The 10,088-nt window shown below is 42.8% G+C and overlaps 1 long non-coding RNA gene across 1 annotated transcript; it reads left to right on the top strand.

The window, feature by feature from the left end:
* Window positions 1-7,478: 7,478 nt before the first annotated feature.
* LOC123100012 (uncharacterized) lies at window positions 7,479-9,302 on the top strand. The gene is made up of 2 exons (XR_006448329.1): window positions 7,479-7,939; window positions 8,410-9,302. It is a non-coding gene; the product is annotated as an uncharacterized lncRNA (long non-coding RNA).
* Window positions 9,303-10,088: the final 786 nt, after the last annotated feature.

Genomic DNA, 10,088 nt, shown 5'->3' with positions numbered 1-10,088 from the left:
TCAATTTCATAAGCACCCTTAAAAGCAACAAATTCTTCTATTCGTTCCACATCATAGCAATCATAAATACCATTAGCATAAGAAGCCAAGGTTTAATTATTATTAAATTTACATGAAAAGGGAAGGTGTGGAGCCTTCATCCTAGAGCAACAAGTATAATCATATCTCAAGCATACTTCCTGAGCATACCAATGCAACATATGAATTTGATCCCATAATAGTTTCCCTTTTTGAGTCAAGCGATAATCCCTAAAGTATTCATGTTGATCCAACGTGTCTCCCATTATATAATTGAATGGGATTTTCTCAGGATTATTAAAGTAGTGCATAATATCTTTCACATAATGAGCATCGAGGGTTTTAGGAGGTTCCCCATCTCCATGAGTAGCAAGTACACCTAATTTTCTTTGGTATTTCGTGTTCCATATCCATAACTAAAGATAGAGAACAACTTAGAACAACAAATAAAATCTACTTAGTGATAAAGCAAACAAGCACACACGAGAATATTCACCCCACGCTATTGCTCCCCGGCAACGGCGCCAGAAAAAGGTCTTGATAACCCACAAGTATAGGGGATCAGTTGTAGCCTTTCTCGATAAATAAGAGTGTCGAACCCAACGAGGAGCTTAAGGTAGGATTTGTATTCCCTTCAAGTTCTATCGACCACCGATACAACTCTACGCACACTTAACGTTTGCTTTACCTAGAACAAGTATGAAACTAGAAGTACTTTGTAGGTGTTGTTGGATAGGTTTGCAAGATAATAAAGAGTACGTAAATAAAAACTAGGGGCTATTTAGATAAAGAAACAACTAAGTTAGTTTTAGTAGAGAGTTTTTTGTCACGAGAAAGTTATTTGTCCCTAGGCAATCGATAACCAGAACGGTAATCATTATTGCAATTTTATATGAGGGAGAGGCATAAGCTAACATACTTTCTCTTCTTGGATCATATGCACTTATGATTGGAACTCTACAAGCATCCGCAACTACTAAATATGATTAAGGTAAAATCCAACCATAGCATTAAAGTATCAAGTCCTCTTTATTCCCATACGCCATAACCCACTTATCCGTGTTTGTGTTTCTTTCACTCACGCAACGCAAACAATAAGCAAACCATGAACATATTGAAACCCTATAGTGGAGATACCTCACGCTTGCGCGACACGGAGAGAACCATAGGATAGCACCAATAATAAAACATGCAACTCAAACCAATCACGATCATCAATCAACCCATACGACAAAACGGATCTACTCAAACATCATAGGATAGCCATACATCATTGGGAAATAATATATAGCGTTGAGCACCATGTTTAAGTAGAGATTACAGCGGGTAAAAGAGAGGTTACACCGCTGCATAGAGGGGGAGAGAGTTGGTGATGACGGCGGCGAAGTTGTTGGTGTAGATCGCCGTCATGATGATGGCCCCGGCGGCATTCCGGCGCCACCGGGAGAGAGGGGGAGAGAGCCCCCTACTTCTTCTTCTTCCTTGACCTTCGCCCTAGATGGGAGAAGGGTCTCCCCTCTAGTACATGGCCTCCATGGCGGTGAAGGGGCGGGAGCCCCTCCGGGATTGGATCTCCCTCTCTGTTTCTGCGCTCCCAGATTCTCGCCTTTCACCGTTTCTTAAATTCCCGGAAATCCCTAACTCCGATTGGGCTGAAATTTTAACACGATTTTTATCCATATATTAGCTTTCTTGCGGCCGAAGAAGGGCACCAACCGCCTGACGGGGTGACCACAAGGGCCCAGGGCGCACCCTACCCCCTGGTGTGCGCCCCCTGCCTTGTGGCCCCCTCGGGCATCGTCTCTCGTTGATTCTTTTTCCCAAAAATCACATATATTCCCAAAAAAAATCTCCGTAAGTTTTTATTGCGTTTGGACTCCGTTTGATATGGATTTTCTGCGAAACAAAAAACATGCAACAAACAGGAACTGGCACTGGGCACTGGATCAATATGTTAGTCCCAGAAATAGTATAAAAAGTTGCCAAAAGTATGTAAAAATTGTAGAATGTTGGCATGGAACAATCAAAAATTATAGATACGACAGAGACGTATCAACTATCATTATCAACTTTGCATCTTTTGGCATCAATATTATGAATATGCGAATCACTACGATCGAGATTCAATAAACCATTCACATTGAGTGTATGACCATAGAAGGTTTTATTCATGTAAACAGAATAACAATTATTCTCTAACTTAAATGAGTAACCGTATTGCAATAAACACGATCTAATCATGTTCATGCTTAACACAAACACCAAATAACATTTATTTAGGCTCAACGCTAATCCCGAAGGTAGAGGGAGTGTGCGATGGTGATCATATCAATGTTGGAAACACTTCCAACACACATCGTCACCTCGCCCTTAACTAGTCTCCGTTTATTCTGCAACTCCTGTTTCGAGTTACTAATCCTAGCAACTGAACCGGTATCAAATACCCAGGCGCTACTACGAGCACTAGTAAGGTACACATCAATAACATGTATATCAAATATACCTTTGTTTACTTTGCCATCCTTCTTATCTACCAAATATTTGGGGCAGTTCCGCTTCCAGTGACCATTTCCCTTGCAGTAAAAGCACTCAGTTTCAGGCTTGGGTCCAGCTTTGGGCTTCTTCATGTGAACGGCAACTTGCTTGCTGTTCTTCTTGAAGTTCCCTTTCTTTCCCTTGCCTTTTTTTTAAAAAACTGGTGGTCTTGTTAACCATCAACACTTGATGCTCCTTTTTTATTTCTACCTCCGCCGATTTCAGCATCGCGAAGAGCTTGGGAATCATTTTCATCATCCCTTGCATATTTATAGTTCATCATGAAGCTCTAGTGGCTTGGTGATAGTGACTGGAGAAATCTGTCAATCACTATCTTATCTGGAAGATTAACTCCCACTTGTTTCAAGTGATTGTAGTACCCCGACATTCTAAGCACATGCTCACTGACTTAGCTATTCTCCTCCATCTTGTAGGCAAAGTACTTGTCAGATGTCTCATACCTCTCAACACGTGCATGAGCCTGAAATACTAATTTCAGCTCTTGGAACATCGCATATGTTCCATGGCGTTCAAAACGTCCTTGGAGCCTCGATTCTAAGCCGTAAAGCATGGCGCATTAAACTATCAAGTAGTCATCAGATCGAACTTGCCAAACGTTCATAACATCCGCGGGAGCTCCTGCAGCGGGTCTGTCACCTAGCGGTGCATAAAGGGCATAATTCTTCTATGCAGCAATGAGGATAATCCTCATATCACAGACCCAATCCGCATTATTGCTACCATCATCTTTCCACTTAGTTTTCTCTAGGATCGTATCAAAAACAGGAGAGCTACATCACGAGCTATTGATCTACAACATAATTTGCAAAAACATTTTGACTGTGTTCATGATAAATTAAGTTCAATTAATCAAGTTACTAATGAACTCCCACTTAAATTAACATCCCTCAAGTTATGTAAGTGATACATGATCCAAATCAACTAACCCATGTCCGATTATCACGTGAGATGGGGTAGTCATCAATGGTGAACATCTCCATGTTGATCATATCTACTATATGACTCATGTTCGACCTTCCGGTCTCCAGTGTTCCGAGACCATGTCTGTACATGCTAGGCTCGTCAAGTTTAACCCAAGTATTCTGCTTGTGCAAAAACTGGCTTACACCCGTTGTATGTGAACATAGAGTCTATCACACCCGATCATCACGAGGTGCTTCAAAACGACGAACTTTAGCAACGGTGCATACTCAGGGAGAACACTTTTATCTTGAAATTAAGTGAAGGGATCATCTTATAATGCTACCGTCGTTCTAAGCAAAATAAGATGCATAAAGGATAAACATCACATGCAATCAAAATATGTGACATGATATAGCCATCATCATCTTGTGCTTTTGATCTCCATCTCCAAAGCATCGGCATGATCTCCACGTCAACGGCTTGACACCTTGATCTCCATCGTAGCGTCGGGGTCGTCTCGCCAACTATTGCTTCTACAACTATTGCTAACGCATAGCGATAAAGTAAAGCAATTACATGGCGCTTGCATTTCACAGAATAATTAATAGACAACCCTAAGGCTCCTTCCGGTTATCGATATTACAAAACATGATCATCTCATACAAAAACGTATATTACATCACGTCTTGACCATATCACATCACAACATACCTTGCAAAAATAAGTTAGACGTCCTCTACTTTGTTGTTGCAACTTTTATGTGGCTGCTACGGGCAACTAGCAAGAACCGTTCTTACCTATGCAAAACCACAACGATGATTTATCAAGTTTGTTGTTTTAACCTTCTCAAGGACCGACCGTAGTCAAATTCGATTCAACTAAAGTAGGAGAAACGGACACCCGCCAGCCACCTTTATGCAAAACAAGTTGCATGTCAGTCGGTGGAACCAGTCTCATGTACGTGGACATGTGAGGTTGGTCCGGGCCGCTTCATCCCACAATACCGCCGAATCAAAATAAGACGTTGGTGGTATGCAGTATGAACATCACCGCCCACAACTCCTTTGTGTTCTACTCGTGCATATCATCTACGCATAGACCTGGCTCATAATGCCACTGTTGGGGAACGTTGCATGGAAAACAAAAAAATTCTACGCACACGCAAGATCTATCCATGGAGATGCATAACAATGATAGGGGGGAGCATCTTCATACCCTTGAAGATCGCTAAGCGGAATCGTTTATCAACGTGGTTGATGTAGTCGTACACCTCCATGATCCGTCCCTATGAAGTACCGACGTACGACACCTCTGCGTTCAATACACGTTCAGCTCGATGACGTCCTCACCTTCTTGATCCAGCAAGAGGGGCAAAGTAGTAGATGAGTTCCGGCAGCACGGCGGCGTGGTGACGGTGGTGGTGAAGAACAATCTCCGCAGGGCTTCGCCAAGCACAATGGGACCTAGATGGAGGATAAACTAGAGGGGCGGGGTTGCCGGCACATGACTTGGTGAATCTTGATGTGTTTCGGGTGCTAGCCCTGTCCCTCTATTTATATGTTGAGCCCTGGGGTCGTAACTTGGAGAAAGAGCCTCCTCAAAGTCGGTTTAGCCCGCAAGGCAAGAGTCCTTCTCAGACTCCAGGACCAGACGCCAGGGTCCCTGGCGTCTGGCCCCTGGCCTCCGCAAAACTGCCTTTTGCATCTTCCAAAAGCCTCGTGGGCTTTACCCATTGGCCCAAATAAAGTGTTCTCGTGCCCGAACATTTCGGGAAACATCCGAAACCCCTTCCGGTGAATTCTGGAACCCTTCCGGAGATCAAACACAATTATCCCATATATCAATTTTTACCTCTAGACTATTCCGGAGCTCCTCGTCATGTCCGTGATCTCATCCGGAGCTCCGAACAACATTCGGTCACCAACATACATAACTCATATAATACTATACCGTCAACGAACGTTAAGCGTGCGGACCCTACGGGTTCGAGAATGATGTAGACATGACAGAGACGCCTCTCCACTCAATAGCCAATGGCGGGACCTGGATGCCCATATTGGTTCCTACATATTCTACGAAGATCTTTTATCGTTCGAACCTTTTATGACAACATACATAGTTCCCTTTGTCCATCGGTATGTTACTTGCCCGAGATTCGATCGTCGGTATCTCCATACCTAGTTCAATCTCGTCACCGGCAAGTCTATTTACTCGTTCTGTAATACATCATCTTGTAACTAACTCCTTAGTCACTTTGCTTGCAAGCTTTTTGTGATGTTGTATTACCGAGAGGGCCCAGAGATACATCTTCGTCATACGGAGTGACAAATCCCAGTCTCGATCCATGCCAACCCAACAAACACCTTCGGAGATACCTGTAGATCACCTTTATGATTACTCATTTATGTTGTGACGTTTGATGGCACATAAGGCGTTCCTTCGGAGTCCGGAAGTTGCATGATCTCATGGTCAAAGAAACATGTATTTTATAATTAATAAAGCAGTAGCAATAAACTGAACGATCATATGCTATGCTAACGGTTGGGTCTTGTTCATCACATCATTCTCCTAATGATGTGATCCCGTTATCAAGAGACAACACATGTCTATGGTTAGGAAACCTTAACCATCTTTTGATCAACGAGCCAGTCTAGTAGAGGCTCACTAGGGACACGGTATTGTCTATGTATCCACACATGTATAGTTTTCGATCAATACAATTCTAGCATGTATAGACGTTTATCATGAACAGGAAAATATGATAATAACCAGTTTATTATTGCCTCTAGGGCATATTTCCAACACATCTCGGAGTAGTTTCTAGTTTATTTGCATCGTAGTATCATTTATTATCTATTTTTATTTGTATCGTAGGACAAGGTTGTGGTGTTGGGTTGAACTATGCTATTTTAATCGTTGAATGTTATCAATATGTTGTTTCAAATACTGTTCGTATGTGCTCTGGCTGCTCGCGCGTGCCTTTTTTGCAGCGTCTGCTGGAGCTGCTCGCGCACGCAATATTTTGCGGCGGCCGCTGTAGCGAGCGCTCTGCTGCCCGCAAAAACATGTTATTTTGGTCCTGTAAAACATATTTTAGCGCGCCGCGCGTTGTGCGCCTGTTGGAGATGCTCTTAGGCTGTTAACCAAGACACTGGCCTTTTGCAACAAAAAATAGAATTGAGAAATATAAACGAATTAGTATACGTGGAGAGATACCTATCTAGTTACTTCGTACGGCAGTGATAGCAAGATCCTACAATCAGAAAATTCTGAAATAAACATAGGCTAGTGCTAATTGATTGGGCTTTCATAGTGGGCATGAGGATGAAGCTTACCAAATACTACATTGGTCCTGGTTTATTGGTCCCTATTGTATTCTGTGCCAAATTTGACCATAAATTAAATTAACAAAATGTGCATGCATGTAAAAAAAATATCATTGAAAATTATGTTTAAATACGAATTCAACGATATAATTTTTATTAACATGCGTTAACATTTTATTAGTTAAACATTTGATCAAAATTTGGCACAAATTATAAAATGACCAATAAACCAGGACGGAGTTAGTAGGAGTACTACCTAGAAATAATGGGTGCGGGATAGGCATAATATAACCGTAAAAGGCTAAACTAAGAGCAATTGATTAAAAATTGAAAGCAGAAAACTAGTGAAGCATGAAATAATTAACAAGAGAGAATGATAAAAACACACTTGGGCTGTTGAACTGGTACTGTAAGCCAGGAGATTTGCTAGTGATCATCTCCGTAAGGAAAACATGAAGTGAACAGTCATACATACTTTTCAAGGAGAAGATGGGCCGCAATTGATTAGACCAATGCTATTAGGGCATGTTCAACGGAGTACAGTCAGCCGTCTGTAACACCTGACACGTAGGAAAAGAAATGACGTGAAGGAGAGAGAAAAGAAAAAGAGATCGGGTCTGACTGTAGAATTAACGACGATCTATTCCCGTGCAGATCGCTCGTTACAGACAACATTTTCCCCGTTGTACGAGGGCATCGCCTATCGTGGGCCGCATCGTGATCTCGTGTTCCAGGAAAACAGATTTCCCCCTTTCCCGCGAACCAGCTTTCCCTTCTCCCGCAAACTCTGTTCTCGCGCGCGAACGAAATCAGATCGAGCGCGCCTTCTTCTCCACGATTTGCTCATCCTCCACTTCTTCTCCACGACGCCCTCTCTCGAACCAGGATGTGTTCGATCCTCTCCTGGTGTAGCCTTTTTTTTCCGCTCTTGAGAGGACGGGGCGCCAATCCACGCGGGTCGCTGCGCCGCCGCCGCCGCCGCCACGGGAGCCTCAGCAGGTCACCACCACCAAGCAAGCAGCCGCCGTTCCCCACTTCAGAGCGGCCTTTTCATCGACTCAAGCTCCGCCGACGGACAAGCAGGAATGGAACGCTGCGGCCGCTGCCTCCGAGTTCTTCTCCCCAACATTAAATTGGTACGATTCATTCTGTTCTTCTCAGTTCCCAGTTTAGACATCAACAAGATCTTGTGGGACAACCTGTGGGTGTTATCCCTGTTTCTAACTCTCTGCCTTCTCACATTCATCATATATACCAACAAATCTCTCGTGCTCTGCAATGAGCGAGCGCGGCCGTGGTTAATTAAACTAAGATCATACTTAATTAACCGGCATACGACATATGTATTTTCAGTGTATCAAGAGAGACCGATGTGCAATACGCTTGCTCTTGCTGCTTATAATTCACCTCATCTTGTATTTATTTCCTTTGAACATTTCAAGAAGGGACATGCAGCTGAGAGAAAAACCGAAATAGTTCGCGTGATTTGATCAGTATTCGTTGTTACTAGTACTTCCAATAATATGCACACCAATATTTGTCTTAGTACTTTGTAAAGTAACTACAATAACAAAATTTGACATGCTAAATTTCCAAACTCATGTAGGCCCTCAACGACACGACATGTTGCATCAATCTGACTCTTCATCTTCCGGTCGTATCAATCCGACTCTTCATCTTCCACTGATGAGGACGTTAACTTGAATAATTTTGACCTAGTCGAAGACATCGACACTTGGCCGGTTTGAACAATGATATTAATGTGCTTAATAAGTCACCTTTGTTCGTCCAAGAGTTGAAAGGGGAAGCGCCACGGGTACAATTCACTGTCAATGGAAGGCAATATAATCGAGGTTATTACCTTGCAGATGGTACTTATTTAGAATGGGCTGTATTCGTTAAGACTATACCACTACCTCAAATAGAGATTGACAAATTGTTTGCGCGACATCAAGAAGGGCCAAGGAAAGATGTTGAACGAGCATTTGGAGTGTTGCAATCCCGTTTTAACATCGTGCGATGTCCAGCAAAGTTATGGAAGCGTGCTTCGGTCGGTAAAATCATGGAAGCTTACATCATTCTCCATAATATGATTATCGAAGATGAGGGGGAAATGGTTCACATCCCTTTAGACTTGAATGAGAATCCTGGAACATATTTTGCTTTACCGCCGGAGGTCAATCGTGGTCCCAACATTTGCTTTACAGATGTGCTACAAAGGAATTCCTCAATTCGTGCACGGCCAACACATCTGAAACTCAAGCAGGATTTGGTCGAGCATATTTGGCAGAAATTTGGGGATGAGTGAATAATTACAACTAGTTTGAATAATTTTTTATGTATTACTTGTTTCCATTGATTGCTTTATGTAATAATTTCATACCGATTTGAATGAATAACTACAACTAGTTTGAATAATTTTGTATGTGTTAATTCTTTCTATTAATGATTCCCATATGTAATAGTTCTGTACCAATTCGAGTTTATTTATATTTTTTATTACTTTTTATATAGTTCACATATACACATGTTACCTTCATCTAATTTATGTTTGATCTCATTTGCATAGAGAAGCAACAGAATGGCATATATAGATCTTACCCGTGCTTGATCATGGATGCATGCACGCATTGTACAGTACTAGACAGTCAAATAGACGGCTCACTGTACAAGCTCTCTGTTTAGCCGTCTGTATATGAAGTGGCAAGTAGTTGCAGATAGCTGCCGTCTAAACTGATGTACTTGCCCTAACCTGATGAAGAAACAACCAATGCACTAGAATCAAGCGTTTTAAGATGGAATATGGTAAAACAAAAAAATATAGTGAGGTTGTGGGAATTGTCTTTCCTGCTATTTCTCCAACTCTCCTTTGACATGTGCATGAGGTTGTGTTGGTTCTCAGTGAAGCACCCTGTAATTCTAAAGTAAACTCAAGGTCGATCCAACGCTGGTGCAAGCCATGGCTGCCAATGGAGGCCCTACCCTGCATTACCATTAGCACATACCTTGAAGGCCAAAAAGAAAGGTGTCCACCGGCTGGGCACTTGGCCGACGCGGCATCCACTGCATGCAGAGCATCCTTCCAGGAGAGACTCCATCGACCGGTCTGATTCCGCCCACAAACATAGGCCACCAAGGACAGCGGTAAGGACAGCAGGGTGGGGCGGAGGAGTGGAGGCAGTGGGCAGCGCCGGCAGAGGCGTGGCAGAGGTGCCGCGGACTGAGGACGGACTACACGCAGTGGTCTGTTGTCGATTGGGCTTTCTTCCATGTTTGCGAATTGAC

This window comes from Triticum aestivum, chromosome 4D, assembly GCF_018294505.1.
Source record: "Triticum aestivum cultivar Chinese Spring chromosome 4D, IWGSC CS RefSeq v2.1, whole genome shotgun sequence".
NCBI lineage: Eukaryota > Viridiplantae > Streptophyta > Magnoliopsida > Poales > Poaceae > Triticum > Triticum aestivum.
The sequence above is the reverse complement of the archived record's forward strand: the minus strand, read 5'-3'. Positions and strand labels throughout refer to the sequence as shown.